The sequence below is a fragment of the Adiantum capillus-veneris genome, chromosome 2 (genome assembly GCF_014529385.1).
Source record: "Adiantum capillus-veneris isolate H3 chromosome 2, ASM1452938v2, whole genome shotgun sequence".
Classification (NCBI taxonomy): domain Eukaryota; kingdom Viridiplantae; phylum Streptophyta; class Polypodiopsida; order Polypodiales; family Pteridaceae; genus Adiantum; species Adiantum capillus-veneris.
Window position 1 is genome coordinate 128,189,120 of NC_140932.1, and position 8,515 is coordinate 128,197,634.

Genomic DNA, 8,515 nt, shown 5'->3' on the forward strand with positions numbered 1-8,515 from the left:
TCCTCTTAATTGTCTACTGATGCTTAAATTTTGGTCTATATACAAAAAAATGCTCACTTGTGAGGCTACAAATTGAATATCTAACCTTGTAATGCATACATAAATGAGGCCACCAACAACTGTCTAGTAAATCCCCAAATGTGACGTCTAAAATGTGCCATTCAAATTAGCCTTAAATTCAACAATATATGTGTCATTCATACTAGTGATTCAACAATATATGTGTCATTCATACTATATGTGTCCATTTAGAACATGAAAACATCTTCCACAAAAACAAGATGTCAAGAAGTCAAGATACATTTTGACTACGGATGATATAACCTATAACCCTTTATCTTAGCACTATAACCAACAAAGAGACTGTCTAATCGTCCAATTTCCTTCGTTGATGCAACAATACAGCATAAGCCAAGCAACCAAAATCATGCAAGTGATCAATAGATGGATTCTTATTATGCCATCTCTCACGTAGAGTCTTAGACTATAAAGCTTTAGTAGGACACTTATTAATTATGTAGGCAGTACACATGACAACCTCTAGTAAGAAAGCATGTGGCAAAGCTTGGCTTTTGACCATACATTGTGCTATCTCCATAAATGACTTGTTTTTCCTCTGAGCAATAGCAATTTGTTGAGGTATATAAGGTAATGTACATTGGTGTTTTATCAATCCATGACCAGCCATAAATACATCAAATTCTTTTGATATATATTCCCCCCTCAATCAGAATGGAGGGTGTCTATATTATAGCCAGATACATTTTTAGTTAGCAGAAACAAAAACAACTTCAAGCACATAAACACTTCAAACTTAGCCTTAAGAGGATATACCCATGCGTGTTTTGAGTAGTCTCATCAATGAAAGTCACAAAGTACAATTACTTATCAAAAGAAGGAGTGTACATTGGGCCATAAGAATCATTATGAATAAATTGTAACTTGCGAGTAGCTCACACTAAACCATCTTTCGAAAACCTAGAACACTTCAATTTCTTCAAAATACAACCTTTACAAACATGCTTAGATAGTACCTACAAAAGGGGCAATGAAGGAACCACATCAAATTTCCACAAATGCATCAAATTGAAAAATTCAGATGCCCAAAATGTGCATGCCATAGTTTGACATATGAAACAACTTTATCGTGAGTAATTGCATTTGCAACATTTTCCACACACACACTTTTTATAAGAATTGAGCTTGTATAACCCTTGAGACATCACCTAAACTAAAATTGTGAGCAATGCATTTGTAATCCACAAACTTTACAACAAGACCAAGTATCACTAATAAAGAAATGGACAATAGATTATTCTTTATCCTTGGCACAAGAAGTACATCAAAAAGTGTGAAGGAACGACCATTAGCTGCAATGGGTACAATCTTTCTAAGTCCATGAACAAAAGGAAAGACATTGTTGGCACAAGTGACAGTATACCCATTGGGTACAACATAAAGAGAAGTGAACAAGTCACAATGAGATGTAATGTACTTTATAGCACCATTGTCAAAATACCACACACGTGAATCTGAAACCTCCATCATGCTGCAACATGGACAAAAGGGTCATATTGACACTGCACAACAAAAACCCATCCTGTATCAACAACAAAGTTTGCAGATTCTTCAATGGCTACATTTGAAGAAGATTCACTTTCTTTCTTATGTGCCTCTTTAGCCTTTCACTTAAGACATTGCGTTATCAAATAATCAACAGCTTTGTAAAATAGCTGCAATGCAAATTATTATTTCCTCTTTCAGCAAATCTATGAGATGCAATTTGTTATGGGAGGCATTTATCACAAATGAATTGACCTGAAGAAGGAACATTGGGAGTAGCAACATTGTTATTGCTATTTCTTCTTTGTGCAACAACAAAAGCCTGATCAATAGTACACTACTTAGTCCTATTTTTTGTTGACATAGCCTCATGTAACAGCAAAGTAACCAACACATCAAACTTAACAACATTATCATTCCCCTGTGCAACAAGCATCCAAGTAGAAGCAAAACTTTGATATAAATTGGTACACAAATGAATGGTTAGAAATGACTTCACTTGTAGAAATGAGTTGCTCATTGATATCTTTGATTTGACAAGAAAAATATGCATATCATCTTCCTCATGCATGACCTTTGATTCTAGCTATTTGTATAAAAATGAAATTTTTGTCTCATTGCAACCTGCATACAAGCTAGTCAGAATATCCCAAGCTTGTTTTGCTATTTTGGTTGAGCACAGGTGAGGAGTAATAGTGTGCTTGACAGACAGCCTCATCAATGCGTACATTTGTGCATCTCTACTATCCCAATGAGCATGTTCATCTGTAGGTAAAACAACACTAGTGATAGGAGCAAAACTGCTAGAACTTGCAACATCTTCCACAAAACATGGATCCACAGAACCTGGACATACATCATAACTTTAAATAATATTCCATACACCCTTGGAAGCAAGTACATGTTGCATCATGTAATCCCACAATGGATAGTCGTCTCCATCCAATTTCATTGACAAAAAAAATCTTGAAAACATGATTGCTCTCAGCCATAGGGAAAGATTGAACTTGATGTAGAAAATGCCCATACTGAGAGAAAAGAGAAACTATACATGCTATATAGCACATACCACAGTAGATTGTCAAAGACATGCTATGTAGAAATTTGTATTGGAGTAAATTTTGCACTAAAGGACAAAATTGTATATGCAGTTCTTGTACTAGCAAAAACAGAGACCAAAACAAGGCCCTCAAACCAAAATTTTGAGCACACCAAGCTCTAATAGCTTACCAAAAGTATATATAAACCTGTTGACACTCACCAAAGTTTACCAAAATCACAAAAAGAGAGTGAGCAGTAGGGTGCTGGTGATGCTGGTGACTATGTCTGGGAGGACGCAACCTTCTCTAATACGAATTGTTGTAGGAATGCACACACATCTTAGAAATGGAAAAGAAATTTAAGGCACACAACAAAGAATGTATTATTTGGTGTGCGAATACAAGATAAATAGCCCTAGAGTGATGGCCCTATATACAAAGCAATGGGAAAAAACCTCCTACTGAGGGAGAAAAACTATATGACGGTCCTAAGTTTACTCACACACATCGCTACCATATACATGGTGACAAAAACGTGAGGTTGCCTTTTATAAGGTATTCTTGCAGTTCTTATCTTTCTTGTGGAGTGTCAAGAACATGATTATTGATAAGAAAATGTGCAAACAAGAGCATGATAACCATGGGAAAATAGTCCTATATCACAATGCTGAAACGTACTATGTGAGTTAAGTTTTACTCATCAAATGAGTATCAAAAGGTGAAACTCACATGTAAAATAGCATAGGTTGTCAGCACTCAAAGAGTGAACCTCCTCTTGAAATTACCAATGACTAAAGCAAACCTTGAGTATGAAATACCACAATCATCGATCAAAGGGAGAGCCTCAAGTTAAAAGAAAACAAGCTTTGAATTCTTATTAGGATAAGAGAAAAAAATATCTCTAGCACCGACTTAGCACTTTCAAGACCATTGTTTGCCTATCAAAGTAAATGCTTACGCTGTAACAAGCCAATACAAGTGAAAGTGTCTATTTGGGCTCCCTCTAATGTTTGTATCTTTTATATCAGAATCATACATCACAAAATCTTCAAAATTCACTTAAAAGTCATCAAAATCACTTCATAGAAAAGATCATTCATGAATTATCTCTCCCTTCTTCCTTGAGATTACAATTGTCCTTGACTATGTCTTGCTTATCTCCTTGGGTTCCTTGGGTCTCTTACCTTTTGGAAGTTGAAGTCTCTCCCTTCTTCCTTGAGATCATAGTTGTCCTTGACTATGTCTTGCTTATCTCCTTGGGTTCCTTGGGTCTCTTGCTTTTTGAAAGTTGAAGTCTCTTTGGATGGAGTTGTTCCATAGAAGAAGAAACAAGTGAAAGGGTCACGACGGCTTTCAAAAACAATAAGAAAGTGATAAAATTGTTAGGTTGAATTAAACTGGTATCAGTGTTTGGGAAAGGATTGCCTCAGCTTAGTCTTGAGCTGATTGAAAATCGAGACTAGCTAGCTGCAAACTATGGTAAACGGAAGAAAAATCGATGAAATATGTGAGAAAGTCGTTCAAAAATTCTGCAAATCTCAAAATTTCTGCTAGTATTTTCGATTTTCTTCTTTGTGAGGAGGAAACTCGATCAGCAGTCACTCAATAAAAGAGACTTTCTCGAACGTTAAAACTGACTAGAATCAAGCTATAAAATGCAAGAAATATAAAGCCATGTGAAGTTGTGAAATGAAAGGTGAAATAAAAAGAACTAATTAATATATGTGTGTGTGTGTATAGAATTTAATAGAATTATGCAAGGTGAAGCTTCACTTTAGCATTCTAAAACAATCGAATGCAAAAAAAACATATATGTGTGTGTGTAAAATTTACTAAAATTATGCAAGTGAAGCTTCACTTTAGCATTCTAAAACAATAGAATGCAAGAAAAGTAAAGACATGTCACGATGTGAATAAAAGGTAAGTCTCCATCATGCACTGAAAACAATGAAAGTCTCCCTAAACCCTACACAACACTAAGGGTTTCTTTTAGAAAGCCAAAAAAACTAGTCTCAAATACTATGTTTAGCCTCTTGGCTCCTTCCTCGATACTTTCGATATAATTTTGATTTACAAAAAAAAAAGCGGTTTAGCAAATTACTAATGATGAAGAACGAGCAATCAAAAACATGAAAGAAATAGCAAAAAATGAAACAAATTGCACAAGACACCATATTGTATATTAACTGTCCACACAGCCAATTTGGTCTACTATTTTTATCCTTGTTTTTATTCCTCCAATCCATTATGTTTATAATAAAAAAGATATCATAGGAAGATAAGAAAAAAATATCATAAATAAAGCCAAAATAAGAGATAATTCATAGGAAGCTAAGCAAATAAAGTCAAAATAAAAGATAGATCATAGGAAGATAAGTACGCAAAATAAATTCATAAATAAAGCACATAGAAAAATTGATAGCAAAGTGTAGCAAAGAATAGGCCAAAGTATATCGTTTGCAAATTTCCTTTGATAGAGGTTTTGATTGCCTTGTTAATTTTGAAAGGGGATAAAACCCGAGGTCGCATTTCAACATGCCTTGGGAGTGCTCGTCTCCCTCGTGGAGTATCAAATGTAATTGCTCAGAACACATGTCATGCTACAACTTTAAGAGTGTCAAAATGTAATTGCTGCTCAGAACATACGCATGTCATGCTACAACTTTAAGAGTCTTTATGCTTTTATAAACTTATAGAGCACATATCAAAAAATAGATAGTGGTTTATTATTTATGTAAATTCATAAAATAGTCGAGAAAGCTTACAAGTATTTATTCTACTTCTCTTTAATCATTTTCAAAACAAAAAGCCCGTATGAAAATTTTAGAGTTTCCAAAAAGTAATTTGTTGATAACACAATCTAAGAAAAAGTTTAGGGGGCTCACATGTTTGGCCAAAGTCTTCTACATATATCTACAATTGTTATAGAGAATACAATTGAGGATCTTGCAAGGTTTTGTTCTACAAGTTTCTGGTTTTGCTATTGCTGCACCCACTCAGCTCGAGTTACTACCTATTGTTGAAAAGAGCAAATCGGATGGCCAAGATGGATTCTTTAACTCATCTAACTATTCAAAATATAATGCTAGAAAGAAAGGGTAAAGGATTTTTGAGAGGTAGGAAGACAATCAGGGCATTCTTGGTGTACCATGTTTATATGCACAAGGAGCTTCACCTCCATCTCGGGAGCTCCAAACTTCCTCTGCACAGAGAAAATAGGAAGTGCTTTCTTTATTTGCAGTAGTTTATAGACTATTAGTTTAACTTATCCAAAGACTAGCGCCCCTTTTCGTATTTCTTTATTTTTTAATGCAAAGAAATGATCCGATCACTAGAAACGATCTGATCACTTTCACCTAACTCCTGCCAAGCTGTTCGGACCTGTCCATGGTTGTAATTGCAGGTTTTTGATCCAGTTTTCTAGCATAACGGCGCAGAATCTATGTAGGTCAAAAGTACACACCTAGGACGCTTTTCCCCGCATTCTGGAAGCTTTACGGTGAGCTACAAGTCAATTTCAACGTGCTGTAATTTTTTGTTTTGCCATTGTTAGGTGCCTACAACCCTGTACACGCATCCCAAGGCCTTTTAGAGGCTCCCCTGACGATTCCTTGTAGTTTAGGTGAGAAACCCCTAACCTGCAAAACAACACAACATGTTGTGATTCTCTCTTTTGGATCGTTTTGGGCGGAGCGAGCACGCCTACGCGTGTCTGAGGCAATGGAATAGTTCCCTTTGAAACAGACGAGTTTTCACGCAAGAAAACTCTTCGTTTTCGCAATCCTTTGCGATGGAACTGTGCGTACATGTGGGGGATTAGCAATTAGCTAATCCGGTTCTTGTTCAGAAGGCTCTTGCCTTGGCAAACACGCATATACCCTCAGAACTGTACATGGTCAACTAAGTAGCTCATCTAGTGGGACATTACCATGTGTGCCAAAGGGGAGAGAGAGATGCATGAGAGCAAATTGTCGTGTTACATAGAGCAAGGAAGAAGGCAAGCTTTCCATTAAAGCTGTGATCACCTGCACCCACTACTCACACACACACACACACACACACACACACACACTGTAAAGCACTTATGCTGCAAATCGGGCCCCTCTCTCAATTTGGGCGCCCCCTCTTGCTGATGCTTTTGGCAAATGCATATGGAGCCGCCAAGTGTCCAATTTGGCTCTTTAGAGTTAATTCGTAGTACCCACCAACTCCTAAGTGTAACGAGAGGACCTAAATGACTTTGAACTGAGCCTAGACACCCTATTACTGCTCAAATTCTAGTGTCAGCTGGCCCGCCCATCTCGTGGAAACCTACCCTTTCCAACTGCGGGTGAAACTCTCAACCGTCAGCCGTTTGACATTGTCCATGCAATGTGCAACCATTTGTGATTTCGAAAAGAGGGTCCCAAAAATTAAATAAAAATCATCGAAAAGAAACCAACAACTAAGGTTAGCAATTGCCATGTTCTCGTGACAGTAATTAGTAGTTGCCAAGTCCTTGTGACATACCCCCCTCTTGAAATCACAAACGTCCTCGATTGCATGCCATTGATGATCTTGTGTTGTTAGCACGCTTTTATCATCACATGTACCCGCAAGAAAGGTCATAACACATAGATACAAATGACTTAATGAGACCTTCATACTTTGGTCATTTCCATCTATGATAGAAGTGAGCATAAACTTTTAACACTTGAAGAGCGATGCACACTTCTATTGCACTGAGTCCGTATGTACATTTGATATGCTAGCTCCATCATTACCCCTGCTTTGAACACGTTGGGTTGGGGCATACATAGGCTGTAACCCAAAGGCCTCAAGGTAAAGCTACAATACATTTAGTGACTGACAGTTCATGCTCTTCCATCCACTTTGCATCCATAGGTGGATAGTTCTTGAACTTCACCAAATAACGTCTTGCAACCTGTCCATTACTTTTCTTTCTTTATGTGCCAAAATCTACTCAAGTACCAAGATCTCATCAAGTTTATTGACTTCTGGCTGATCTTCCTGTAGCATATCTTCTAGAACATCACCCACAAAGGGTCTTAGAAGACTCATGTGAAACGCATTATGAATCTTCCAAGTGTCAGACAATTTCAGCCTATAAGCAACATCGCTGATTTTATCAAGCACTTGAAAAGGCCATAATAACGCATGCTGAGCTTCGGACACAACCTTCCTTGCCTTCCATCTTCTTTAACCTCACCTTTTCAAATCGTACGAGTACCCAATCACCAGTTGAAAAAAGTAATTCACAACGGCGACGATCAGCAACTCTTTTCTGCTTTGCTTGAGTCTTTTCAAAGGCAACTTTAATTTTCTTATTCATTTCATCCATGTTCTCAACATATCGATCTACCTCAAAGCTCTTGTCCTTTGTATGCAAAATGGGAGGAATCTCTTTTCCACCTTTAACAATCTCAAAATGTGCCTTGTTTGTGGACGAATGCACCGTATTGTTGTATGCATACTTAAGCATAGGCAAATACTGTTCCCACTTGCCCTCACTTTAGCAGATCCAAGACAATAGAATTAGCTTCTTCTGATTGTCCATCAGTTTGTGGATGAAACGAAGACGAGAACTTGAGCGTAGTGCCCGTGTTCTCAAATAATCCTCTCCAAAACAAACTTGTCATGCGAGGATCATGATCATTGACAATGGACTCTGACATACCATGGTACTTAAACACATTGTACATGAATAATCGTGCCATCTCGTCAAATTTTATTTTCTTCCTGACAAGAATAAAATGGGCCTACTTGCTGAACCTGCAAATAATGGTCCATATACCATCATTCCCTGTCGACATTCTTGGTAGATCAAAGATAAAATCCATAGCAATGCTTTTCCATGGCTTATCCAGATGTAATAACCCTGGTGCCTTTTGCCTATCAAACTTGACCTTTTG